The sequence below is a fragment of the Sebastes umbrosus genome, chromosome 10 (assembly GCF_015220745.1).
Source record: "Sebastes umbrosus isolate fSebUmb1 chromosome 10, fSebUmb1.pri, whole genome shotgun sequence".
In the NCBI taxonomy this organism is placed as follows: domain Eukaryota; kingdom Metazoa; phylum Chordata; class Actinopteri; order Perciformes; family Sebastidae; genus Sebastes; species Sebastes umbrosus.
In genome coordinates, this window is record NC_051278.1 from 26,904,205 (window position 1) to 26,920,027 (window position 15,823).

At 38.0% G+C, this 15,823-nt stretch overlaps 1 protein-coding gene across 2 annotated transcripts in view; it reads left to right on the forward strand.

The window, feature by feature from the left end:
* The first annotated feature begins 3,463 nt into the window (after window positions 1-3,463).
* hpse2 (heparanase 2) overlaps window positions 3,464-15,823 on the forward strand; it is a 62,259-nt gene continuing 49,899 nt past the window's right edge. Inside the window, exons 1-2 of one of the 2 annotated variants that reach the window (XM_037781374.1) lie at window positions 3,464-3,711; window positions 5,452-5,613. The gene's annotated coding sequence lies outside the window, so the exon portion shown is untranslated. The remainder of the gene's footprint in view (window positions 3,712-5,451; window positions 5,614-15,823) is intronic. The other variant, XM_037781373.1, reaches the window with a different exon arrangement.

Sequence of the window (15,823 nt, forward strand, 5' to 3'; positions counted from 1 at the left end):
TACTGGTAAATTCTTAACAGTGTAGAAGACAGTACATCCTCACCTCTGTGCACTCATCATACCTCAGAGCTCCTTGGAGGGGCGGTGCTGCCTCCTCTCCTCCTCCCAGCATCTGGCTCTCCACACCGGGGAGGCTGGCTCGGGGCGTGCGCTCCTGCTCTCAGCTCCAACAACTGCTCAGAGGGGGTGAGACAACTAGAGACAGGAAGACACATCCAGATTGATGAGACCCGAGGTAAAGAACCAGCCTCATTACGCGCACTGATCCTCCTGCTCTCCAAAAAACACCAAGAAGATGCCCAAATCCTCGCCGTGCGTATTCCCACGGTCCTCCCTGTGGCTGGCATCTTTGGCTACTATGGTGGTGCAGTCGGTGCTCTCTTCTTCCTCCTACTCCTCTTCTTCTTCCTCCTCTACATATCAGAGGTCTGCAGCCGGTGTGAAGCGACCTGGCTTCATGGAGAGGACGCTGATCCTCCTGGATGTCAACACCCGCAGTCCGATCAGAGTCCTCAACGACAACTTCCTCTCTCTGCAGCTGGACCCCTCGATCATCAAAGACGGCTGGCTGGACTTTCTGAGGTACTAAAGAGCTTTTCAACATCGATCTGTATCGGTTTGGTGGTTCTTTTATTCATTACGCGCGCAGCAGCCACGTTGTCTGAATGGTCATGGAGCGAGCCAGCAGCACGTTTCTTCCTCACTGAGTGATCCAATGCTCCACATTACTGAATGATTTTCATCGACTGGCCAAGTCCAAACCCGTCACTATAATTTAATAAGGCGATGTTGAGAGTGAACAATTGCTTCAAGGCAGGTTTATTGATGTCATAGCACAGTATGCACTCTATGCAAACACTACAGTGCGTCGATTAACATAGATACACTTACGATACGATACAACTTTATTGTCAGTTTGCACTGAAATTCATTTTGCATCCATAGGCAGCTCAGTTTGAGAAAAAAGTACACATACAATACACTGTTAAGAATTCCCCAGTAAAATAACAGCAAAGAGCTGGCAGCAGGGTTGCCTTTATGTTACTGTAAAACTAACATTATTATACCGTTGCTGAAATGTACAGCTTTGTACTGTTAATGAAAAATACTGTTTGAACTGTTTTTTGTTTTTTTTAATTAATTTCACAGTATTTTACAGTTAATTTACTTTTTAAAGATACATTATAGTATAGCTGTTTTTCCACCTTTCTTTTACATTATCTTACTGATTTGTTGTAATGCACTATTTAGGTTGTATTTTTACATACATTTTAATAAACATTATTTTGTGCCTAGATGAATAGACTTAGCAGGTTACAGACATAGGAATAGTCACACTAAACAATTAAAGGCACTTGTTAGGAAACTAACAATAATAGACTTGTTGACACTTTTCCCAAAAATGTCTGTCTATAGCTGGCTACAAGCACAGAATGCAAACCAGAACAACATGTGAGTGAAGAACAATAAAGCTAATTCACTGATTTTACAATCATGTACAATGTACAAACCTCACATGAGCAGATCAGGTCCCAGAATTCAACAAATACTGCATGAAACTGTTACTGATGATACTTTAGACAGTTGATCAGCAGTAAAGTGATGTTTTTTAAGAATGCATTAGAGTTCAGTTAAAAAACGGCCTATGAGTGTAATTTAACAGGTTTTCTTTTGTATTAACAGTAAAGCACTGTTTTTAGCAATAACAGGTTAATACTGTTAATACTGAAATCCTGCTGTAAATTAACAGCAATTGTTTACAGTGTAGATACACTTGCGTGCCTCTTACCCGTCTAGTCAGTGCAAAAATGTCAATTTCACAAGTAATTAAATCTATTTTTAAGGTTTTATTATTTCCTCTTAAAACTACTCAAATCCAATTTCACTTGGGTCCAGGGCCATCCATGTTGTTTCAATCATCTTTTAGAGTACATGGTGGATTTTGGACCGACTTTCATTCAGTTTTGTGACTTTTCACCTCAGTGCATTTCTCAGAACAGTCCAAATTACGCACATTATGAGACTATAACCCTGCGCCACTGGCACGTTTCGACCATGGGTTATGAATCATGACATATTAAAATTCAAAACTCGGCAAAATAACTCCTCAAGAATGTTTACACTAAACTATTGACTGACTGACAATACTTCTGACTCATCTTGTGCTGGATTGGATTTAATAGTATAAAAAAACAACGTTATTTAGTCATATTGTTTTGGTTCAGCTTCTAAATCACATTGTATCATTGTCAGAGATAAATATGATACAGAAGATGATCTATAGGGCAAAAACATGACATCACTTTGTTCACTGCATTTCATAAACTGGAAACTATTTGCTGAGAAAAAGTGAAGAGATTATCATGTTTTAGTCTCTGTGTGCTCCATTCTTCCCCTATAATAAAAGACAACTGTTTTATTATTATACATTTAATTCATGAGAACATTTTTTAATTTTCAGTTCATACACCATTCCACAATTTCTCTCTTTTCACATAACCTCCTTTACAACTTTGTTCTGGGTTAGTTGTTATTGCTCAGTCCTTTTATAATTAATGTATTATATACATTAACTTCATCAACTACAATTTGTTTAGGCTGAAACAACCTAAACAACGAGCCTCAGTGCTGCAGCCTGGGCCTATCGGCCGACTCGGTGTGAGCCGACTGCCACGTAGACTGTAATGAAGAAATCAGTGATTAACAACAACATAAAAGTCCCTCATGTACTTTTATTTGTTTTTCGAAACATACTAGTTAATATATATGCACTAGATATTAACGTTTTAAGTGTCACCATCAATTAAATTGCTATTTTTTCATACTGCGTTCACGTGTTTCAATTTCTAGATAGCCATATAATAGTATTGTTTTTAATACTATGGGCTTATTTGTTATCAGTGGCAATTAATTATATGTTTCACTTGCAGAAAGCAAAAAAATAAGTAAAGGACACTTTGTTTTTAGTAGTTCCCGGCGGCTGAAAATACAAGTATCAGCTAAAGATATTGGGGAAATTCCTTGATTCTGTTGGTCTTCATAAATATAGTAAATCATTCATATTTAAAATAGTGGAGATTAAAACCTTCCTTTGTTCCTGCTGTAGATACTTTTTCCTCACGATGACGGGTGGTGTTGAAAGTTGCTGAACTGTTTCTTGGGCCCGCTGATGTCAAAGAGAAAAACAGGGCAGACGTTTTGTGATAATAGGCCTGCGGTGTTTAACAGCCACAGCAAACTATAATCACTTTATCTATCTCTTTTTATTTCATATGTGGAAATATAAATAATCTGAATTAAAGTAAATTGTGTGGAATCAAGATTCGCTTTTCTGCTCCTCCTAAATATGACCGTAATAATAAATTGAAGCCTCAAGATAACATTTTAATAACGCACAGTTGTGACTCCGTGCGTAATAGTTCTCTAATGCGTCATCACGCTCTGTGTGTCCGCAGCTCCAAGCGGCTCGTGACCCTGGCGCGCGGCCTGTCTCCTGCCTTCCTGCGATTCGGTGGAAAGAGGACCGACTTCCTCCAGTTCAACAACCAGAAGAACCTCAAGTTCAGAGGGCCAGGGCCAGACTACTACCTGAAGAACTACGAAGACGGTGACTAAACAACACATCTCTCTTAGGCGTCTGTTCCTCGTCTGTTGGTGTTTTTCCTCTCTAGCTATTTATTTAACACAGCGTCCATTTCCTTATCAAATACAGTAAGTTGTCAGTTTATTAGGGGCACGTAGCTTGAACTACAATATTAGAAACACCTCTCAGTACAACACAATTCCGTACAACTTAACCGCACCTCAAAATACAGCCTCCAAAACAACAATAAAGTTGAATAAACACCTCTTTAAAACAGTTTCAACAAAACCTGAATTATTAGTATTAGACGGCATTAGTTTTATCTAGCTAGGTGTAGCTAATAAAATGCCTACCCTTGCGAAAAAGTAGTTCAAATTTATTTTATGAAGTAAACAAGTATACTTTATGTAGTAAGTATACTAATATCAATGTACTAGTAGTATACGTGTAAGTGTACTACTTCAATACTTTTTGGGACTAAATTGACCTAATGTTTAGTTCATAAAAGTATACTTCTTAAGTATACTTTAGGTGTAAATATTAATCTTTGATTACAGAACAGGTTTACATCTATGCTGTATTTTGTACTACAAATATACTATGAAGTGAACTATACTACAAGTGAACCTCTGGTGGTATACTGTTAGTGTACTAGTTATATACTTGTAGCCCATTTTTAATTTATAAAAGTACACTTTAAAGTATACTCTCTGTAAACTACTATTTTAATAGTTTTTACTGCAAGTATACTTTCTTTAACTTATACTTAGCGAATGATTTATGCATTACATAAAGAGACTTGCTCCTTTTGCTATTTGACTTGATGTTTTGTGTTGAGATTAAAAAATAAATACAATTATTTTTTCTCGCATGCCTCCACAGTAAACGGAGAATGCAAAAACAGATTAAAATAATTCATATCAAAGCATACATTCAAACTCTCACACACACTTAACTACTTTGTCAAAAAGTAAGCAGTATAAGCGAAATAAACTTAGACTTTTCTGTATACTTGTCAGTATAAGCCAAGTATACTTTTCTAGACTAAAAAGTAAAATGAAAGCATACTCTCTTATTTTAAGTTTTAAAGAAGCATACTAATAGCACACTTGAATAAACTTCTTTTTGGTATAGCTATATAGGGCACAAAGGATGCTGTTTTTGTAACATGGAAGCCTATATGGCATGGTATAACACACATTTGTATTACTTTAGCATATATAAAAATATATATATATATATTTGTTAAAATTACCATTGACATATCTGTTTTCAAAAAGTACTAAATGTGTGTTTAAAATGACACAACCTTTTAGGTTTCAACAGATGGTCCAGGCTTTACTTGCAAATTTTAAAACAAACTGAACAAACAAAAGTGTTTTTAACTTGTGATACATAGTACTTTTTGATGAAAATAGCAACATAAGTATGATATTGTTCAAACCCAGGACAAAGACAATATTAAAGTAGCTTTCACAGGGCTGCGCAATATATCAATATTATATCGATATCGTGATATGAGACTAGATATCGTCTTAGACTGTGGATATGGTAATATCGTGATATGGCATAAATGTTGTCTTTTCCTGGTATGAAAGGCTACATAACAATAAAGTGATGTAATTTACTGTTTTATTATTTGCCTTTTACACTTAGTCATTATAGCCACATTATTGATGATTATTTATCGAAAATCCCATTGCGTAAATATTTTGTGTAAATATTTTGTGTAAATCACTAATGGTCAACACTACAATATTGTAACAATATCAATATCGAGGTATTTGGTCAAAAATATTGTGATATTTTATTTTCTCCATATCGCACAGCCCTAAGCCTTCATTTCTTTTCTCTGTGCCGGCTTGCAGATATCGTGCGCAGTGACATTGCATTGGACAAACAGAAGGGCTGCAAGCTGGCCAACCACCCTGACATAATGCTGGAGCTGCAGAGGGAGAAGGCTGCCACCACACAGCTGGTCCTGCTGAAAGAGCAACTGTCCAACATCTACAGCAACATTACAATAACAGGTAGGAGATCACACACACACACACACACACACACACACACACACACACACACACACGCACAAAAATAAGTCTTTTTTTGGGCCCATGCTCATATCCTAAGAAACATGTTGTCCATGTTCACACAGCATGGTCTGGACTTTGTGGGTCATGCACGTTCATGCAGATGCGTGCACTCACACAAGGTTCAAAGCATGCCAATGTAAACCATCAGCTTTCAAAATGACAAATGTAATTTGTAAAGGAGGAATGTGGGGATGGATAGAGGAGTGCAGCAGAAGAGGCTAGTAAACAGAGCACTGACGTTTTCACCGGTTACAGTTAACTCAACCTGACCGCAGAAGAAAATCTGGAGTCCTGATTTTGGGTGGGCTGCATTTCTTATCTGTTACTCTGTTTGACTCGGATGTAAATGAGGAAGTGCAGGAGAGGAGAGTAAATGAGGGATTTGTCTGTTAAAATTACTGCAGTTTTTGTAATCATAGTAGTGAGTCCAATGTCAGAAATGATCAGTTCACACTCTTTGCATGTTTTTTTAGAGCTGAGACATAAAAGTTAGTTGGTTGGAAATACTTTGAAGATAGAAGACTAAACTAAAGACGTAAGAAAATAAAGTAAAAGAAAAGTACAACCAGTATTTGAAGTTTTTTATTCCAAAACAGAGAACCACCCAGAAAGTGAGTCTTTAAAGTCAAAGAGCTCCTGGAAAAATATTGCTGGAATTGCAGCAATACATTCAGAGATAATACATTATTTATGTGCTTTATGGGAGTAAAAGTCGGACCTAGAAAGCCTTTAAATGGTTAAAAGTTTAGATACGGTAATGTACACAACCCCATGTTCACTGTAGATCCAGAGAAATATGGAATATTTGGCCATGCGTTTGGAAAAGACATTGATAAATTTCGTTAAACAAAGTATTCAAATGTACCTCAAGTGAACCCAGTTGGATGCTCACTAATATGTTTGGTCATTATACACAGAACTGGTTCACCTTGCATGAGTGGGTCTGCAATGTGTTCTCCATGTTTTCAGAAGGCCTCGCTTCACCGGAGCGGTCACAGTGTGTGTTGCCGTATGAGTGACAGATGTGGAACTTGTATGCGTATTTCAGATACTCAAGTGCAACAGTCAAAACATGGCCCGTTGCATTTATCAAAGTAGGCAAATATGTAGAGGAAGAATTTGGACCTGCTAGTGTGAGGGGTCAGTTCACAAGTTCAGTTCAGCACCCTATTATTAATCTTGTCGTGTTGCAACTGTGCTAAAAGGCATTGTGGTCCTTGCAGTCTTTAATTTTTTTGCCACAGGAACTTTAGTATGTTCCACGTAGGCCCGGCCTTTTCAAATGTTTGCATTTGACTTTGTTTGTAGTTTTCATTTTTGATCAAACAAGCTGATAGGGATTATTTGATGATATTTTTGGTTCGTCTTCAGATTTTTGAGGAACGTAAAGCATTAATGTAAAACATTAGTAATGTAGATATGCTGGCCATGAAGGTAGAGGCATGCATTGTTTATTTCTTTCAACAGTCATATAAATTATATTACATGACTGTCACACCGCCGTTAAGACTGGAAAAAGACCGTATTGAAACTACCATAAAATACTACAATAACTAAAGTCCCAGACAATGTCTAGTCTAGTCTAAATAGTGTTGTATTTTGGTAAAAAATAACTGTAAACTAATAAAACCATTGTCGAGACAACTAGCCTCTGTGTCACACATGTGGTATAGTGCTAATGTTTCTCAAAATTAAGACCACATTTCCCATAAAGCCTGCTGCTTCCTGTCCCAAAGAGGATGTTACCACTTGCTCACTTTGCCCAGCTGCAGCATGGAGGCCTACAGTCTTCTCTGTGATAGTCAAGTAAATATAAACATGGACATGGTTTACTGATTACAAAATATGCATAGCTCCTTTCAGCATATTCTACTGTTGTGCAGACTCTTCGGTTAAATTCTTAAAATTGAAATGTAAATATTTAAACAAACTTTTCAGGTTGAAATATGATGAAATATAAGTTGAAAATATTGATGTAATAAAACTTATGGTGATAACAAATCACCACAGAGTGTTATTTCCCCACACTAGACATTTTTGCATCATTGTACTGATTGATTAGGGCCCTACGGAGGGTTTTGTCTTTTTAAATGTGAACTCCTAGTGTGATGGTTTCTATTAAGGGGTAGAAGTGGAGTTGAGAGACAGAGAGCGGGACCATGCTGTGTTTGAGCAGGTGCCATAGTTGCTATCAGACTGGTTGGCTGGGAGTGAGGGATGAAGCCAAGCTGAAGGATGTTATTTACTCAAAGCCGATTTATTGTGAAGTGTTCTCACAGAAACTCTCCTGTTCTCAAGCCCTGGCACAAGCTGCAGGTTTGCCTCCTGGGAAATGTTGTTCAAAAGGATATTTTTCAAAGATTGTTTGTGAAGGTGGAGCAGCTGTTTTTCTTTTTATGGCACAAAAAGTGGTCTCTGGTGTAATCGAACATACCGGTACGTTGACTGTTTTAATATCTCACCAGAATAAGCACTGATGACGCTGAGAAAGTCCTGAGAGTGTGAACATGTTTGCGTTGTGGTCTCATTATTACACTCAGTTGAACTCCGAGCATGTTGTGTAAACGAAAATCTGTGCAAAGACTTCACATGTCTGTGGTAGAGAGTAACAGGGGTACAGAGGCACTAGGGATGTGTTTAAATATGGTCTGGTAACAATCAGCCAACATTCACTGTGCGTGCGTGCGCGCTTGTGTGTGTGTGTGTGTACGTGTGTGTGTGAGAGAGAGAGAAGGCAGTAGGTGTTTTAAAGGACCTATAACAGTCTCACTCCATCCTTTTCCACTCACCACTGTCTGACCTTTGACCTAGGCTTGTTAGAGCTATCAATAATGGAGCCACTCCGAGCTAACACACACACACACACACACACACATACACACACACACACACACACACACACACACGCACACACACACACACACACGTTCAGCAGGGGAATTAAGTCGTGAAAATACCCCAAGCTCAGACAAGGTCATGGTCAGGGTCATGTCACATCTCTCTGCAGGAGTATATCCCTCCATCAGGCATCACTTCTTCAATTCTCTCCGTCAGTTCCCTCTTCTCCACGACTTAACACCTCTCCCTCATTTTCTTTCTCGTGTTTACTGTTAGTTTAGCTGTGTATATTGTGACTTCATGTGAAAGTCCTATGTTTATTTGACACTTCAGAGAATGAGAGGCAGTCAATCCGTTCAACTTGTGACCTCAAAGGCCTCATCCGTGTGTTTAAGGCTCAAAAGATAAACACAACTCAATTTAGGAATTCCTATACTGTGTTATTCTTGTAGTCTAAGGCCGGCCGATCAATATTTGAGAACACGGACAAGAAGAAAATCCTCCCAAAACAGAGAAACTGGAGAAGCACGGGTCAAACATAGGATGTTTTCAGTTATATGGTCTGCAGCTGCTCGTGAGACAGTGCATATAGAAACTTGTTTTCTATTTCTGTTGGAAGAATCAAGGATTTCTCTTTGAATGTTTTCTTTGATTTTCAAGAGGAAACATTGTGCACAACTGAAAAGGATACATTATTTAAAGAGGACCTATTGTGCTTATTTTCAGGTGCATACTTGTGTTTTGTTTTTCTACTAGAACATGTTTAGATGTTTTAATGCTCAAAAAACGCTTTACTTTTCTCATACTGACTGTGCTGCAGCACCTCTTTTCACCCTCTGTTTGAGCTCCTGCCCCACCTCCCGAAAAGCTCAGTCTGCTCTGATTGGTCAGCTAGCCCACTGTTGTAATTGGTCAACCGAACCAAATTCTAGAGCTCCGCTCTAACTAGCTTTGTTTGAGGGGAGGGCTGCACAATAATTTAAATTTTAATCAAAATCGCGATATGGTCTACTGCAATTTTAAAATGGCAATATTTGTTAAAGGCGTGTTTCAAATTACCATTTTAAATTAAATATTGTCATGCTGCAGAGATGTCCCGGCCTACATATCCAGTTCTAACTCGACTTAAGAAAAGATCTTTGTTTGATACAGATCCCCGCAAAAAATCACACCATAATCATTTCAATATGTTTTTCAATGAAAATAAGAATAATGATGTAAAAATGATCATTCCCTTTAATATTGCAAATCATAACGCAGATGCAATATCAGTCAAAATAATTGCAATTAGATATTTTTTTAAATCGTGGAGCCCTATTTGAGGGCATGCCAAACTAGCCGGTAATATGCAAATGTGTTACTTGGTGACATCACCAGATTACGGAAGAAAAGTCAGGACTTCAATCAAGTGGTTTCAGGCAGTTCAGGAGCAGTGTTTCGGTGGGGGAGAGTAACTCCCTTTGACGTGGACTTTGTAACTTTGCAGACCTTTTACATGCACAAAAAAACTATATAACACACTAAAGGAAAGGGAAAAAGCACAAAAGCATAAGAGGTCCTCTTTAATCAACTGAAGTAAAATACTTGATTGTTTCTGTTTATGTATCTACTAACTATAAATTGCTGCACTAACAGAAAAGGCTGCATCATCGTGCCTGCACAATGTTGTATGATAGATAGAAGCCGAAATGTCGACTACATGCGTGCATCACATCTAATATTTGGAGTTCCGTGTTGCTGTTGGGCCAGTCATTGTAAGTTTTTGGACACAGGCAGCTACTGAACATCAGTGGAGGAGGGGGAGATTGTGAAGAGGAGCCATCTGGATGAGATGGAGGGGCTAAGTAGGACATCTCCTTATAGAGCTGCAATAACCTAGATTGGAGGCAGGATTTTAACATGGGATGGAGCCAGGTTCATAGAGAGAAAAACACACATTTAGTAAAACAGAAAAGTAAATGAATCCATAGTCCTGCAGCAATCTGAACTTAAAAAATGGGTTGTGATGATATTTCTGGTTTTCTGTATGTGAGAGTAAATGTAGCAGTACTTTAAATCAATTGATTTCCCTGCAGAAACTATCGCATAAAGTAGCCAGTGTGGCTGTGTGTTGCAATGAGACTTATCAGTTTTAATAGACAATAGTGTAACCAAGCTAACAAAGGGGCGCTGCGCAGGTGGCTGGTTTGACAACCACACCACATGAGCCATGAGGTCATGCTTTTATTGATATTTGCTTAGAGGCATCACATTAATGAGCATTATTTTAATGCTAGATGTGCCAAAAGTTGGCGTCAAGGTCAAGTAGATGGTATGCAGCCTGACATCATGATTTAGACTCTCCTCTTTCTCTCTTCCTTAGTCTGATCTCACTTATGTAGTATCAAGTGACACCAGTGTTTACAGTTTCTAATCAGTTGTTAGGTTTAAGTAGAGATTGCAGGGAGTACATCAGACACTAATACCTGAGCCCCTCTCTTTGAACTGACACAGAGGTGCAGTGGTCACAGCCAGAAGCCTCTCACCGAGAGCTGCAGGGCTCCACTGAAAGGAAACACGAGAAGAATGACAAAATAGAAAAGTGTGAAGCAATACTAATGTAACCCTGCTCTCACAACAAATGTGCAAGTGCAACAGAGGAAGGCCATTACTTTTAAGTGGCTGCGTGCTCCTGAGCAGCTGCACAAGCCAGAGTGCAGAGTGGTACACACCGTCCTGATTTTCAACTAGGTTTTGTGGTCAAAGTTTATGTAAATTGAACTTTTACCCCAAATATGCTGACCTCCAGGATGCGTGTTCTGGCATTGACAAGAGGTGTTAAACAAATCTGCAGCTCACGATGGACGGGATGAGTGTAGCACGCCTGACCTTCATGCAGGAGACTGGAGTTTGCATCTATTCAAAGACCTGCAATTGATTTTTGCCTTTTTATTAACTGTGAACATAATCTTTCCCCAACTTTAACCAACTGTATTGTAGTGATTGGAAAAAAAATCAATTCACCTACTGTATGTATCACGATTTTTTTTTTAACGATTTTGAAATTGCTTTTTAATGCCAGAATCAATATACAGTATTTGCTTCATTTGAGTCTATGCGGAGGTAGAAGGAAGTTACCACTTTTGTTGTTGTAGTAAGAGTAACATGACGTCATATCCGTCAACCAAAACAAACCACAGCCGGCCGCAGTAAGCCGAAACAACAAAGCAGAAAACGGCAGAGGGTCTACGTGGATACAATCTGCACCCTCACATGTTAAATCCAACGTGGTAAACACTACACATACAGTAAAGTATGGAAACACTTTAGGTTTCACACATTGCAGGAAAAGCAGAGCTAGACATGACGGCTAAAGCTGCATGCTACCTCGCTACAGTTATAGCGCACCCATATACTGACATTAATGTTAAATGCAGTCAAATGATGGAGCTGACCATGGACGTATAAAGAGAACGGAGGTGACGGGACAGCTAGCGACGGACTTGGCACAGGAACAGCACATGTAAAGCATTAGTAATGTAGATATGCTGGCCAGGAAGGTAGAGGCATGCATTGTTTATTTCATTCAGCAGGAACAGTCATATAAATGATATCACATGACTATCACACCGCCGTTAAGACTGGAAAAAGACCGTATTGAAACTACCATAAAATACTACAATAACTAAAGTCCCAAACAATGTCTAGTCTAGTCTAAATAGTGTTGTATTTTGATAAAAATAATTGTAAACTAATAAAACCATAGTTAGCGGAAGTATACATTTGTGACTACGTCCTGTTTTCAAAATAAGGTGTTAACAAAAGGAACTGTATATATAAAATACATTTATGGAAATAAGATTGATGCATTATATTTGCCAGTAGTTTAAAACATTACATGTCCCCTATAAATTAAAAGAAAATACCACTAATTTGTGAGGGAAATGTATTAATAAATAAAGCCTGACAATGACTGATATATTTTACTTCAGGACATCCCTGACTACATACATGCTGAACATTTTCACTGTATTAATTTAGATATTTTCCAAAGTAAAAGTCCCCAGAAGTGTATGATTCAACTTTTTCCCCATGGTCTAGTGTTAAAAAAGTTAACAAAAATCACAATAAATCGTAATATCAAATCGCAATACATATCGAATCGGCACCGAAGTATCGTGATAGTATCAAATCGGGAGATAGGTGTATCGTCCCAGCCCTACTATTTCGGTTTCCCAGCCCTAACCATAGTTTTTTTGCCATGTCCATAATCTTTCCCTAACTTAGCCATACCTAGGTTGCCATGCGCCAATGTGTTAGAAAGCAACATTAAAAAAAATTGGACATTGTCACTGAACATAGGTTTTGCAGAATTGTCCAGTGTTGAGTTGCTGCGTAGAGGAGAATGGAGTAAAAGTTAAGTTTGTGCATGTCTGAACTATTTTCTGATCCTACCAGGACTTGGAATAAAAATCTTAGTAAGTATGGCAGAAAATATCAAGTAGGATAGGGATGCCAAGTTTGAAAATGAATACAGTGATTGTTTACATTCCTACTGTATGTAGTTTGTAGCATCCTAGTTAGCTGCTGGGCTCCACTTCATTCTACACTACCTTGTGAAAACTACAGTATGTGGATCTGAGCACACATTTCAATATTTGACAATTGCTTTGGCTCAGTTATCACGTCAGAATTCCAATGAGCTCTTTCTGTAATACAATAATGGAGAGGACTGAAGGGAAAATCATGTCCCTGACAGAAACTATTATGAGTCACTAAACAGGACATGGAGATCGGCAGAAGGTTAAGATCTGGGAAGACAAACATTAGGAGCAGGCACAGAGAGGGGATTTTACTGAACATCTGTGAATGGCTTGGAAATGTTTTCATCAAAACAAACTGGCACAGCTGTGTATAGTCAGAGGGCCTCTAGTTATAACTTTCTGTTTTTACTCATTTGAAAAAATCAAAACATATTTTCTTGCAGCAGTGGGAAACATGCTCCATCCCTCCTATTAGTTCTGCTATATGACTCCTCCCAGCCTTTTATCCACTCGTTCCTTAATCTCATGCTCAAACCGCTTTTGTAAGGAAGAAGTAGAATTATTCCTCCAACATCTGCCTGGTCTCCTTTTAGTTTAATATTCCCTCAGTGAATATGCGCACACACTCACACACAAGGTGTGAATTGTGACAGATTCAGTTTTCGGTGTTTTAGCTGCCTCAGTACCCGGTCCATCCGTCCAGCTCACTGCTGAATGCAGATTTATGAGTTCCTCCTGCCAAGTTTCACACTGCAACGCTGCAGTACAGCCAGTTGCCGTCACGGCGGGAGAATGAATATATTTTGCTTTATTCGTTGATATCCATAATGCTATTATTGGATATGAGCAGTCATTGTGGATCTTGGAAGTGAAGTGATGAAACAACGAATGTTAAAGGTTGTGTGTATGTTTTTACACCTTACGGATTGCCCGGCTGTTTGCTTTGCTGTACTTTTTTTAAAGAAAAAGACCTGGAAACCTGCTGTGCTGTTCTGCCAACAACTGAGTGGAGTTGAAACACTTAAATCTGCTGTGAGCAGAAAACATTAAGCTTTGGAACATCAAGTGGTCTCAAACAGTGTTTCCAAACTATGAGTTATTCAACAGAGACTTCCCTGTTTCTGACTAGTCCACACAGTAAGCACAATTGCCTTTGGTCTCACAGTTACTGTAGGCAAAATGAATATCCTTCTGTTTTAAGAAGGGATATTAACCATATATTAATGCATTTTAAATGTGTTTGTATTAATCTCCCGCCTCACAAATTAGTAATTCAATGTTTTCTTTTTTCTATTTTAGCTTTTCTTAAATTATCTTTGCATCTATATTATAATTATAAACAAAACAAAACAATTTTAACTGAACAATTTTGTATGGATTAAGTCAATGCTTTTTTAAATTTGAGATACAAGAGTCATGTGGATTTTTCTTGTTTTATCACTTTTGTTCCTCTTTTATTTTTAAATTATTATTAATAATTGACAAAGAGAGAAAGGGAACATGAGACACACAGTAAGAGGAGGAGATATGCTAATGGTCTGTGGTCAGACATGAACAGATATTGCTGATAAAAATGGCATCGTAATAAAGTGAACTAAAACAAAGACAAGCCTGTAAAGGAATCCATGGAGTTGAAATCTAAAAGTCATTTAAATGAGATAGGCGTCCCATTGCAAATTGGCTTTGGTCTCTGCTCAGTATGGTTTTAGGGTTTCATGGCAAATTATTTACAGGATTAGATTAAATGATGCCAACAAACTGATGATGTATTAAAACCAGACCAAGGAGGGCCATGAAAATAGCCAAAAATGCAGCTGGCACGAACCAGGCACAACAAATTGAATTCTTGGCATGTGGTGGTGGAACACCAAACACAATGGCTGCCTGAGTCTGACCTTTAGAGCCAAATCCACCTGGCAGTACTGAACAAAACCACCACTTAATGAGATTCTTATAACACCAACATAGTTATTTGAACATCAAATCATAAAGAACTTCATCATTTGCACATTTGAGTGAATTTTCTGCACTGTATCAGTCTGTTGATTTAAATTGTATCCCATCTACGGATATCTGTCTGTGTGAGGGAAGACATGCTCATTTGTTTTGTGTTTTAATTCAAAACCATCTCTGCAGCTAGACTTCCCTGCAGTAAAGTTTTAGTGTTCATACATTTGTGGTTTACAAGGATTGAGTCAGCTGCTTTTGTCCTCTCGGCCACCATGTGGATCTTTTTAGCTCAGTTGTGTTTAAAGTCATGTTTGCTTTTAAGTGCATCTTTAACAAGCATCATTCTTTAAATAACTTGTGTGATTAGATTACTCATGTTCATGTACTCAGCGAAAAAGGTTTTGATCCAGAATTAAACCCTGCGGCACACTATAGTTTCACACATGAAGGCTTTTTACCAGGGGCGGAGCAAGACGGTGGAAACATTCGGAGCTCAGCCCAAACCTAGAGGTTTACAGCCGTTATATGCACTATTTTTCAAGCCATTGGAGATAATATAATCAATTCAGTTCAATTCTATGTTCATATACTATTGAACATTATATACTGGAATTTAATTATTATTTAAGTTTTGACCAATTTGTTGCTGCATTAAAAAGTTTTGCCCTTGAAATGTAATTCCTGTTAATTTTGAAGATTTTTAACAAAGTTGCTGGTGTATGATTTCAGTATTTCAATTCAGTAAATTTATATCTATGCATTTATTTGTTACATTTAGTTTTACAAAGTTAGAAAAGCGATGTCTGAATCAGGCCTGATGTTGCCTTACACATAAA